Source organism: Doryrhamphus excisus, chromosome 7 (assembly GCF_030265055.1).
Source record: "Doryrhamphus excisus isolate RoL2022-K1 chromosome 7, RoL_Dexc_1.0, whole genome shotgun sequence".
Lineage (NCBI taxonomy): Eukaryota > Metazoa > Chordata > Actinopteri > Syngnathiformes > Syngnathidae > Doryrhamphus > Doryrhamphus excisus.
The window spans coordinates 7,294,859-7,306,911 of record NC_080472.1 but is presented as its reverse complement, the minus strand read 5'-3'; positions in this window follow the sequence as shown (position 1 = coordinate 7,306,911).

Here is a 12,053-nt window from a genome sequence, read left to right as displayed (position 1 = left end):
ATGAGTTCAATCATTGAAAGATGACAAAAATAACAGTTGCTGACCTGAATCAGCAGCTGAAGTGATGTGTTCAGTGTATCCTCTATTCAAAACCAGAGCACTACAACTTGGAGTAAATGGTAATGGTAATGCTTTAATTTCATGTCAACATGCATCAGGTTACAATTGAGTGCATCACATAATCATTTTTAATGAGTTCTTCTGTGGTATCATCCACAAATAATACCAGTTTTAAGTCTTTTGTGACTTTGGAGATGTTATTGATGTACAAGTTGAACAGTTTTGGTCCCAGTATTGACCCCTGGGGTACTCCGCACGTAATATATAAACTTGCTGATGTGTGTTCTCTTAGCTTTACGTATTCCTTCCTGTCAGCTAAGTAGATTTTGACCCAGTTCAGAACTAATCCTCTTATTCCGTACCTTTCTAATTTAGTTATTAGGATGTCATGATTGATTGTATCAAAGGAGTAAACTTTGTCATTCTTGCACAAACATCACAAAATGTAAGAGGGAATCTACTGAGAGCAAGGCAGATAAAGAGCATGATTTGTTGGTCTAATTGTGTATACAAGATATGTAACGTAACTGCCATTTTAAAATAAAACTGCTACTGAGATTAATTGAAAATGGTTGGTAAATTTTGAATAATGTGGTGCCATCCATTTTCTGTAGCAGTCGATGTTGAATTCTGTTATTTTTTCCTTCAATGGCCCAATTTGAAAATGTGTCACAGTCGTGTTAGCAGAAGAAAACATGCTTTACAATTGAATATCCTCAGAGCCTTGGGATCAGGCCTCAATCAAATGTGGATAAAACGTATATCCGTATATCTATCGCTCAAAGAGTGTACAAACTGCATACCGGCACTAAATTGGAATTGGACATTAAGACCTGTAGTCTATTTCCAGGCATATTTCCATATCTTTTTGACTTTCCGCTGAAGCAAGACCGGCCAACATGTTACCGACCAGATCAATCAAACCCTGTTCGCCGTCGGGTAGTCAGTATTTGGGGCAACTACGGATTATAGTTTGTGTATTCATGGCTCAGGTGGTAGGCTGGTCATCTCCTGACATGAAGGTTGCTGGTTCAATGCTTAGCCCCCCCTTCCCCTATGAATCAGTTCATTAATCAATGAATCATTGAATCGATTGCAACTGAACTGTTCTGTCGATTCAATGCCCTGAGAATAAAAAGATCTGAATGAATGAGCGTGTTCATATTCCAATTTCACTGCAAGTCATGATTTTAATCCTGAAGTTGTTGGTCATCTTTAAATCCGAGGGATAAAAATATAGTCCGGGTCCAGGTCCTACTCAGGGACATGACATCATTGACATAGGGTTGTAGGACATGGTTTTGCTGACTTCACTGGACTCTCCATCTAATGTTAACCAGAGCAGCATGGGAAATGTTAGCTGGTGCCTTTTAAAGAAGGTCTTGGACCTGGATTGCAAAAGGGTGCTGCAATTTGAAGCGCACTTGTGGTGGTGTTTCTCTGACCCTGTAATGAAGAAGATGGCATTCGCTGATTTGTGGTGCTAGAGAGAAGGCCAAGATGGCAGCCTCCCAGGTGATGTTGGCTGAGGCGATACCAGCATAGACGGGCAGTTGGTTTGGTGGAGTGTCTCCATCCAGGGACAGTCTTCTTGGTGCGAGGGCTACGCTGTTACAGCTAGACTGTGGTATAGTACTCAGTTGTTCATTTACCTATAGTCACTGCTAAAACCAGTGCACTTATGTTAAAGATAGTGTGTAAAAGTGTGTTTCTCTTGGTTTTGTACAAGCCAATAAGGTCCTATTGTGGGCTCTGATACAGGATGTTCATGTCTGTGACTCCCGGTGAGCGAGACACTCTTGTCAGCGTGTCCTGGTCGGGGAAGGTGGCATTAACCTCCTCTCCTGCCTTTGCTAACGCTGTAGGCCATGTATGCTGGTAGAATTAATGATCAGACTCAGGCATGAAAAAAAAATCAGGCTCAGCCAAAGGGTACACTGAGCTGTCAGCTGGAATAATGACTGCAGCGCCGCAGATCACTAATGAGAATTGTTCCATGGTATTGCCAGAAGATGAAAGAAGATATACTATAGCCTGCGTTCATGGTAACACGATTTTAACCTGATGTGTTAACACTGTTTCATAAAAGGAGATTACAATCTGGGGGTGTTTTGGTGAAAAATGAAACGCCAACAAAACAAATACTGATGGCTTTTGGTCAACTACGTCTTGATGTGATGACCACACACAGATTAGCCAGGGCAGGCACACTCATTGAAATCAACAATAATTACATTTGTTGATGGAATTAGCAGTTCCCAATAAAGCTATGTAACATGAAACCGAATGCTGAAAAAATACAAACAAAGATAGGATGCTCTGATCACGGTTTTATGAAACCGAAGCCAATTACCCAAGATTGGCCGGTACTGATACAGATCATGTGGATTAACTGTACATTTTTCAACAACCACATCCAAGTCGTGTTTTGAATACAAGACATCATTAGTATGATGACATCGAGATAGTAAAGCTGTTCAGTCGCCACGTATACATGGACTCAAATATTCCAATTCCATTCGGGTTATTTGCTCAAACGGAAAGAATGTAACCTTTGTATACACCTCATTCCGAAAGAAAAGTGCCAATCCGAATGAATATATAATCGGATTCACATTCCTTTCCCCAATCCAATTGAGGTATCTTGTACCCGCTCAAACAGAAAGTTGTCAGACTGCGTTCTTCTTCCTGGTGTTTTTCTTCTTCTGTTGTTTATTGGCGGTTGGCAAGCAGCTTTGGTGTGCATTGGCGCCATCTGTGGAACAGAATCTATACGCCATTCACAAGTCCAGTTTTATTCAAAAAGAAAATACATAGTTCATATTTCTTTCAGCGAATGCTGAGATATGACGTAACACGCAGCTCCAGACGTTCTTTGATTTAAAAAAATGGAGGCGAGCAATCGGCACTGGACTGCTGTGGAAAGTTTGTTTTTGATTCAAACTAATTTTCCAGACTGGACGAAGGAAAAACTGGCAATACGGAGTTATTCCAACAAGTGAAAGAAAAACTGGAGGAAGTCGGTATCACGTGATGTTGGTGTTTACGCTTTACTGGGCATGCCCCATTGACTATTCTGGTTGATTATAGCGGCGCATGGAGACAAGAGATTGGGATATTCCTTTCCATGTATACCATTGCTTTTGGAAAGGTCATTCGGAAAGATTACATTTGGAAAGAGAAAAACTCCTCATGTAAACTTGGCTAGTGACGCTTGAGATAGTTAATACATACGCCATGAACGTGATATCCACTTCCCCTTGGAAAGAACTTTTTGTTTAAAAACAAAATGTGATTGTGGTAAAAGTTCACTTTTGGAGTCTGAAGACCAGAAGCTAGGTGGATAACTCGAGCTAGCTAGCTGTGTCCAATGCTGTAAACAAAGATGCAAGAAAAGTCAAACGGGAATAGGTTTGATAAGGAAGTGATCAAACACGCTGCCATGGATTGACGCCGCTTGAGTCAAGCTGTCAACATGAAGCCATGGAGGTTTTACAGAATATAGTTTTGTTTCTCGCAGCAATATGAGTCAAAGTGCATCCCTTGTTGGATCAAGACAAGCTGTATCGTTTTGCTGGTGACCTTAATAACCAGACACACCAGTTGGGTTTTGTGATTGGCTTTGAAAAGCGTTTATCCGCATATTCTGATATACATGTTTTTTTTTTTTTACAGAAATCAGCTAATATTGATTGATGGCAGATCGATCGGAGCATCCCTAAAGTCAACTATATCAACCAAGATACGTGCAGTACTCAGTTTTTCTTTCTAAACACTTCTTGTGCTGTTTTGAGTAACGATTTCTGATTCCCAGGTGAGTGATTGTGGGAAAAAAAAGGCTGCTCAGCAGAAATGGGCTTCATGAGAGTAAGTTGAACTTTCAATCTGAGCTAATTGGTATCACAAATGTGCTTAAACCCTCGAGTGCAGGCTTTCAGCTTCCGGCTCTGTGCACACTCCCATAAAAGGGGACATTTCACTCATCATTTTACGCTACACTACCACCCTCTAAAGACATTCTATTAAATTTAAAGCTTCAGAGTCCGCTGGATTTCTCAAAAAATGGCCATTTCCAAGGTAGTGAATAGGCCTTAACCAACATTGTGCTTTTTATTGGCAATGCTGGGAGAAAGTGGGGACATTAGCTACTTTAGACTGGAGTGAGTTTGGAACATAAGTTACCGTTATTGTCTCTCCAGGTTAATAGAGAGCCGCCCTGGTGGTTTTAAGCACCGGGTACTTCACTAACACACTTATCTCACTTCTTTACACATTCAGGATCAGGTATGAATCAAATTGTTACATTTACATGGCTCATGGAACGATTAAGGTGAATGCAAGCAAAGAGCTGTACTAAAAATGTCAATTCTTATATTTCATTCATTGTCCATCTTCCAGGAAGTACTTTAAACAGGTAGGTCTACCTAAAGTATATCTAGTAAACCTATGGAATGCAGTCTCCCAGTTTAGTACTTAGAACCACAATCAAGTGGTGACAGATGTGATTCAGGATCTTAATAAAGGTCAATAAAAAGTAGTGTTTCATCCAGAGCCGTTATTTCTTCTGTCATAATTTCCTACCTGCACAATCTCGATGACATCGGAAATATTGTTAACATTGTGGTTGAGGCAGAGAGAATGGTAGACGATTTTAAGATGTTGGCAGACACCTATTAGTAGACTATAGTCTAATGGTAGACTATTCTATGATGTTGGCACCTACGTATTAGCAGACTAATAGTAGACTATCCTATGGTGCTGGCAGACACCTATTAGCTCGGAGATTCTCAGGGAACTTTTGTATTATTGTTATTTTTTTCAAACCCTGTCCTCAAGAGTCTGGTCCTTTCAGACAAACCTTACTGCTCGTTCATGCTGTGTGCATATCACCATGGCAACACACCAGGCCCTGCAGGCGTCTGACAAATTGACAGTGTAAAACAGAGCCCACTCATCCACCCATTCATCCAGCCCACCCCTCCTCTTTGGAGCCATGATACCGGTTGTATACTTAATTAGCTTATGTGAACGTATCTTTAAGATCATTTGTGAGCCAGCATGCACTATAGACTATAAACATCACCTGACTCGTCCCCTGTCAATGGTTCATTTGTTGGCATCAAGAGAAGCCGAGGTAAATAGCAAAAGGTGTTTCTGGCCAAAAGCCTCACAGGTTGAGATGGAATCAGGCGTAGGAGCGGGATCACAGTGTAGGAGGATTTAATAGACTCTTACCTGCAGGGTACACAGGCATTTTCAACAATTGAGTCATGATGCTGGTATGCTGCGCTGTTAGAAAGCTGGAGATGACTCTCACGGCGACAGTTCACCACTCTGCTCATGCAGACCGTCATCGTGTTATCAGGACAAAGCATGTGTCGAAAGTACGTCCTTTTGAGAGATGAATGAATTACATTTACAGTCGACGCTCGTTTATAGCGGTTCGTCTGACTGCGATAAATGAATTTGTGCGATATAGATATATAGATGTCAATAAATGGAATGATCTCGTACCCTGTACAATGTGTTGTAAACAAAGAATAATAGAGGGCAAAAGGGACTATCACGTGTCTGCAAGGCTATAAAAACCCGTATTTAGATATTCTGTTTATTTATACGGGCTGCACGGCGGTCGAGTGGTTAGCACACAGACCTCACTACTAGAAGACCCGAGTTCAATCCCACCCTCGGCCATCTCTGTGTGGAATTTACATGTTCTTCCCGTGCATGCGTGGGTTTTCTCCGGGTACTCCAGTTTCCTCCCACATTCCAAAAACATGCTAGGTGAATGGTTGTTTGTTTATATGTGCCCTGTGATTGGCTGGCCACCAGTCCAGGGTGTACCCCGCCTCTCGCCTGAAGACTCCAGCACCCCCCGCCACCCTCGTGAGGATAAGCGGTAGAAAATTGATGGATAGATGTTTATTTATACTTCCATGGAAATTCACTTATCGCAGTCGACTTTGGAACCAATGAACCTTCCTAAACCAGGGCCAAGTGTACATGTATGGGGGGGGGGCAACACTACGCAAAATTCACCATTTGATTCAATACTTTAATGTTACGGTTTGACATGGATTAAAAAAAAAACTTCTATCTAAAATTGTGTATTGTTCCATTGGTAGTGCATAGTGTATATAATTATTTATATAATTATTTATATAATTATTTAATTGGTAAATAATAATAATCTAATAATCGAATTATTTATTCATCTATTTTTATCTATTTTATAGATTTATACATTTTTATAGATTATTCCATGTTTGCACTAAAAGGAGCCACTCTCAATCTCATTGTATATGTGTATAGTGACAATAATGGCATTTTATTCTATTCTATTCTAATCTATTCTATTCTAATCTATTCTATGCCATACCGTTGCCTATTGTTGCACTTCATCATTCCCTTGCTAAATCAGACACCGCATACCTGGAAATGATCTGCTGGAAGCAATTGAGTGAACACCAAATGAACAGTGCATGCTTGTTTGAAGACATATTTTTTCTCCAGAAGTGTAAACCATGAAGCGAGCCTGCTGTGTGCAAGGTGTTTTTAATAGGCACTCCCAAAGGACTTCCAGTGCCCTCATGCTCCCAGGCTGTGTATGAAGCACTTGTCAGTCTCGCCTTGTTCTTCCAGCTCAAGCAAATGTAAGTCATCAATTAAAATGTGGGCGATTCTGCATGATTACATCAGTGTCAAGTAGTAAGCAAAACACAAGCATCATATTATCAAGGATATTTGCATATTATTTGCAAAGAACCCCATTTTTAGCAATCAGTGTTGTGCATTTTTCATAATAAACCAAAACAGCAATGCAACATAATTCACACAGATTTCAACATATATGGTCTTCAGCTGTTGTGGGGGGGGGGGCTGGTGGGTCACACTGTGCTAAAATTGAAATGATCTATGCTCATTAACAGTCCCCAGTGCGGTCTAATTAACATGTAATAGGACACCCAATCTAGCACAGGAGGCTTGTTATTTAAGGATAAAGCTCATCTCTCATTTGAATGCATTTTTCATAAGCTGCTCTAATTAAGGTTCATTAGCATTATTAATTAAACATGAAACGCTTCTCATTTCCTCTGTTTCATGGCATCTACTTCAAAACACATCAGACTGACAGTCGTCATAATTCTTGGAAAAGGCTCCCTCACGATGCGGACTAAATCGTGGCTTTCAATTCGAGCTGCACGATGTATTTTTTTAAACTGATATCATTAACTTTCTGCTTCTCAAGGCCGATATGATACCAATAACTTCCTTAAAGGGGACCTATAATGCTTATATTTAGCCCTTTGTATTGAGTTGTGGACTCCTATAGAGCAGCTTCACACAATAACATCCAGACAGCTTTCTAGATCTTCTAGAATCTAACCCTACTCCAACCCTATTTTCGAGGATTTCCACAATGGTCTGTTTTAATTTATTCCACCCATGGCCCGCCTCTGGGCACACCCACTCCGCTGTGATTGGTCACACTGTGCTAACAGGGGGAAATCTTCACAGTGCAGAAGCAGAATGGGGGGAGGGCAGGTCTACAGCTCGTACCCTGTTGTGTAGCTCTCTGAAACCGGGCACAGAAACCCAACACCCAAACAACTTTCAGGACTCACCTCCAAACTTTGGTTTAACACGAGAATACAACATTTAATTACATTTATAGGTCAGAAAAGTGGAAAATGCACAATTTTGAATTTGAAAATGTAGATTTAACTATAGTTTGTGCACACCTGCAGGTAAGAAGTGTTCGAACATTTGACCGAGTGTACCTCTTGATTCGTCCTAATCAAATATCATGACATTACTATGACCACCTCAGCGAACCAGAGTACCACCTGGTTTGGCCCAGCAGGGTGCACTGTATTGGGGCACACGCTCCGAGCAGCCGGTGTGATGTCCTGTATGTCTCCAGCAATCCTTTTGCACTTTTCAAACGCTGATGGTTAATGGGTTAATGGTTTTTTTTCCCCTCATCATTTGGCATTCGGTAGCATTAGCACGCGAAATGACTCTGAAAGTGAATGTTTGTTTACAAGTGATATCAGGGGCCATTCATTCACAAGTAGGAGAAAAAAGGAGTGCCTGATTTGCACCTGCACAGTACGGATAATCTCACCTGATTGGATATTTTTTTTTAAATGATTGATTATCGGAGCTATTTTTATGTTCAGTTATTAGTTCATAGGTATGACGTTATTAGTTATCAGCCCGATTAACGCACACAACTATCTCAGAATGCTGGACTTCTTCCCTTTGAAATTTTCATCAAATAAGTCACATTTCTACAATGTTTTGCAAAAATCCAAAATGAGCTGCTACCATTGGAATGAGATTCCTTGGAGAGGAAGACAAGCAGCAGCCTAACACGCCGCCATCCTCTGATTTCTGACAAGTAATTGGCTTCTTCCTTCTCTGTGTGATGGTTGTTTGGCCAACATGTTTGTTTCTGCCCAGACAATCAACCACCCAGTCTGTTCCACCTTACCTTAAAAGAGAGGAGAGCAGTTTTGCTATCTGCGGAACATAAATTCAATGAAGCTCCACTCTCGGGAGGCACAAAAACAAGTGCAATCATTGGTAACCCAGCAGGAGACTTTTCAAAACAAACATTGGTGCCATACTTATGCGCACCACACAACTATAAGACCAGTCCACATATGCCCTTGACCCCTTGAGAGAGCTTTGTTCATTATGCATTTTCAATGCATTGTTCTTCCCGCAATAGATAATGGTGATGGTGTGAGCACGCCACATGTATATTCAATACATTATGACAACATATCATAACAACAATCCCTGTATTTCACATAGAAGTGCTGCTTGTGCCGTTCATGTTCCTGTCTGACTGCATGCTAATCAATAAGGCATTGTTTTCTGACTGCATTGGAGGTTTTGATAACACCAAACATACTGGTACAATAATCATACAGTCCTAATCAAAATGTGAAGACCAGTGGAAACATTGAACAGATTTACATTTTGTCACGATAAATTGTGTAAAAAAAAACTGTAAATATTTCAATATGAGCACACATCTAACAGGAAATATGCCTTTTTAATGTTATATTTCACATGAGAATAACAAGATGAACATGAGCACTTTAGCGGCTAAATTGTGGAGAAGTATTGGATGACATTTTTAGGTAATTGGTTATTTTTAGCCTTATGCATTATTTTAGCTGTTTGAAGATGAACTATATCAGCAAGTTGAAGTATTTGTGATTTTAGAAATAAGGAGTTAGTATGTTCTCTGTAGGCGGCATTATGAATTATCCTTACTGACCTTTTTTGCAGTACACTTAGCGAGTGAAGATTGCTTTTATAGTTATTACCCCATATTTCCACACAATAACGTCTTGTTACGTCTTGGCTTCGGCATTGTGACGCGACCACAGTATGCAGAGAGCAGGAGACCCAAGTGCAGATAAAAAGTTAACTTTTAATGATTATGGCTGATATACAGCAGCAGGACACGAGCGAAGATGGTTGGCGTAGCGTGGGGGGGGGGGGCTACAACAAACAATCCAACAACAAACTAGGGTGCACGCACCTGAACTAAATAGAAAGGGAACACAAATAGCAACAGGTGCGAGCAGAGCAGACGGACAAAACTCAGGGCAAACAGGAAATGTTACCAAAATAAGAGCATCAAACAAAGAACCAAAGGCATAGAAGCGGAAAATAACTAAACTTGAGGATCGTGACAATAATTCTGCAAATGGCATCCATAACGGCATATTAGCCGTTGTTAGGGTTTGCTTGCGCCAGCAAGTGGAACAACAATAGGTTGGATGAGGGTGTGGGCATGGATTGGCGTGGCCTGTGTGAGGCTAACGGTGAGGTTTTACGGACTTGTGTTGATTCCCAACGGATCGGCTTTGAAAGGCATTTCTCTGCAAAGCCGATCATGTATATTTGACCGATATCGTCCGATATTCATCGATCGATCAGAGTGTCTGTGCTTTGTAGACATGATTACATTGGCAGGCATTACTGTGAAGAAGGAAGTGTGACTCACCAGATCCTTTGAAATGTCGACTTCTGTCATGTTGGGGAAATCGTTTAAATCTTTAGAAAAGTCCTTTCATCCACTCCATCACATTCAGCTATTTTTTTAAGGCATCTGGCTTGTTTAGTCGGCTCTAAACCTTTTCTAATACTGTGACATCTGCGGTAAATGAACGGAGGCCTGCTGAATGTTTCAAAGAAAGTGGGAGACTATTTGTTACTTCCAAAGCAAAAAAAAAGTCGGCAGAGAGAAAAGTTAAGCTCTTTTGTGGGTACATTTCCGGGCTTCACATGCATCACTTTGCAAAGATAAGGCATTCTTGGGCTTGCAAGGTCAGAGTTGGTCAGTGTGGGAATGCCATGCATAATATTGACTGAAGAAAATCATGCTCGGAGAGATTGATGTCTGAAAACATTGAAGCCTTTTAGGTCAGTGAAGCAGCAACTCTCCTCCTTGTCTGCTGGAAACTCTTTGCCTTTTCTGCTTCACTGCCAGTTGCACTTCACATGAACTGGACTCATTTGCGCATATAAAACTTCAAATCAAATAAACAACCTGACAAAATTGATTTACTTGTGTGCTCTGCCAACTCGCTCTATGTGACTTTCCAAGTTTTTGCTCCAACAACAAAGCCATCAATTTGAATGCTAACATATTTTCCCAAGTAAAGTAAGTGGGCGTGTCTTACAGATAATGTCTGTAACGCCATTTTCCTTATACGCCATCCTTCTTATATGCCATCGTCCTTATACGCCATCCTTCTTTTCGCCATCCTTCTTATATGCCATCGTCCTTATACGCCATCCTTCTTATACACCATCCTCCTTATACGCAATCCTCCTTATACGCCATCCTTCTTATATGCCATCATCCTTATATGCCATCATCCTTATTCGCCGTCCTCCTTATACACCGTCCTTCTTATACGCCATCCTCCTTATACGCCATCCACCTTATACGCCATCCTCATTATACGCCATCCTCCTGATACGCCATCCTCCTCATACACCATCCTCCTTATAAGGCATCCTTCTCATACGCCATTTTCCTTATACGCCATTCTCCTTATAAAGCATCCTCTTATACGCCATCTTCCATACGCCATCCTCCTTATACGCCACCCTCCATATAAGGCATCGTCCTTATAAGCCATCCTCCTTATACGCTGTCCTCCTTATACGCCATCCTTCTTATACGCCATCCTCCTTTTACGCCATCCTTCATATATGCCATTCTCCTTATACGCCATTCTCCTTATAAAGCATCCTCCTTATACGCCATCTTCCATACGCCATCCTCCTTATACGCCATCCTCCTTATATGCCATCCTTCATATACACCATGCTCCTTATAAGGCATCCATCCTCCTTCCATAATGTCACTGCCGCCAGAGGTTATTTTCCACATGAAACGGCAAGAATATTTGTTTGATATATTTTTACATGTTTGCAAATTGCGGTTGCAGCAGAATAATGTGTTTATTTTTGTCTTATTTTGTGAATTGATAGTTTCATGGACTACGTAAAGTGATGTTAAATGTTTTCATGTGTAATTATTTTGGCATAAAAAAATTATAATTTATTTTGTGTCAACATTTGTGGGTGTCTGGAACGGATGAATTGGATTTTGATTATTTTCTAGGAGGACATTTCGAGTCAGTTTTGGTTTAAGTCTGGTACAGATTAATGACGTTAACCAAGGCACCACTGTATCTGAATACAAAGCATAATTTGCACCTTAAATGAAAAATGAATGGAATACTCGGTGCATGTTGTCAAGTAATCCCCAGGGATTAGACACATCCCAGTATGTGAAATGAAAGAACTCCCAGTGGTTAAGTCTAATTAAAATTTGGAGGCCAGATGCTTTCCTTCTCTCTTTACCCCGATGAATACATTTGGCTGCCACCGGCTTCTACATTTTTCAAGAAGCTGTTTGGATGCACAATAAAGCAAGAAGAATGTGCTACATT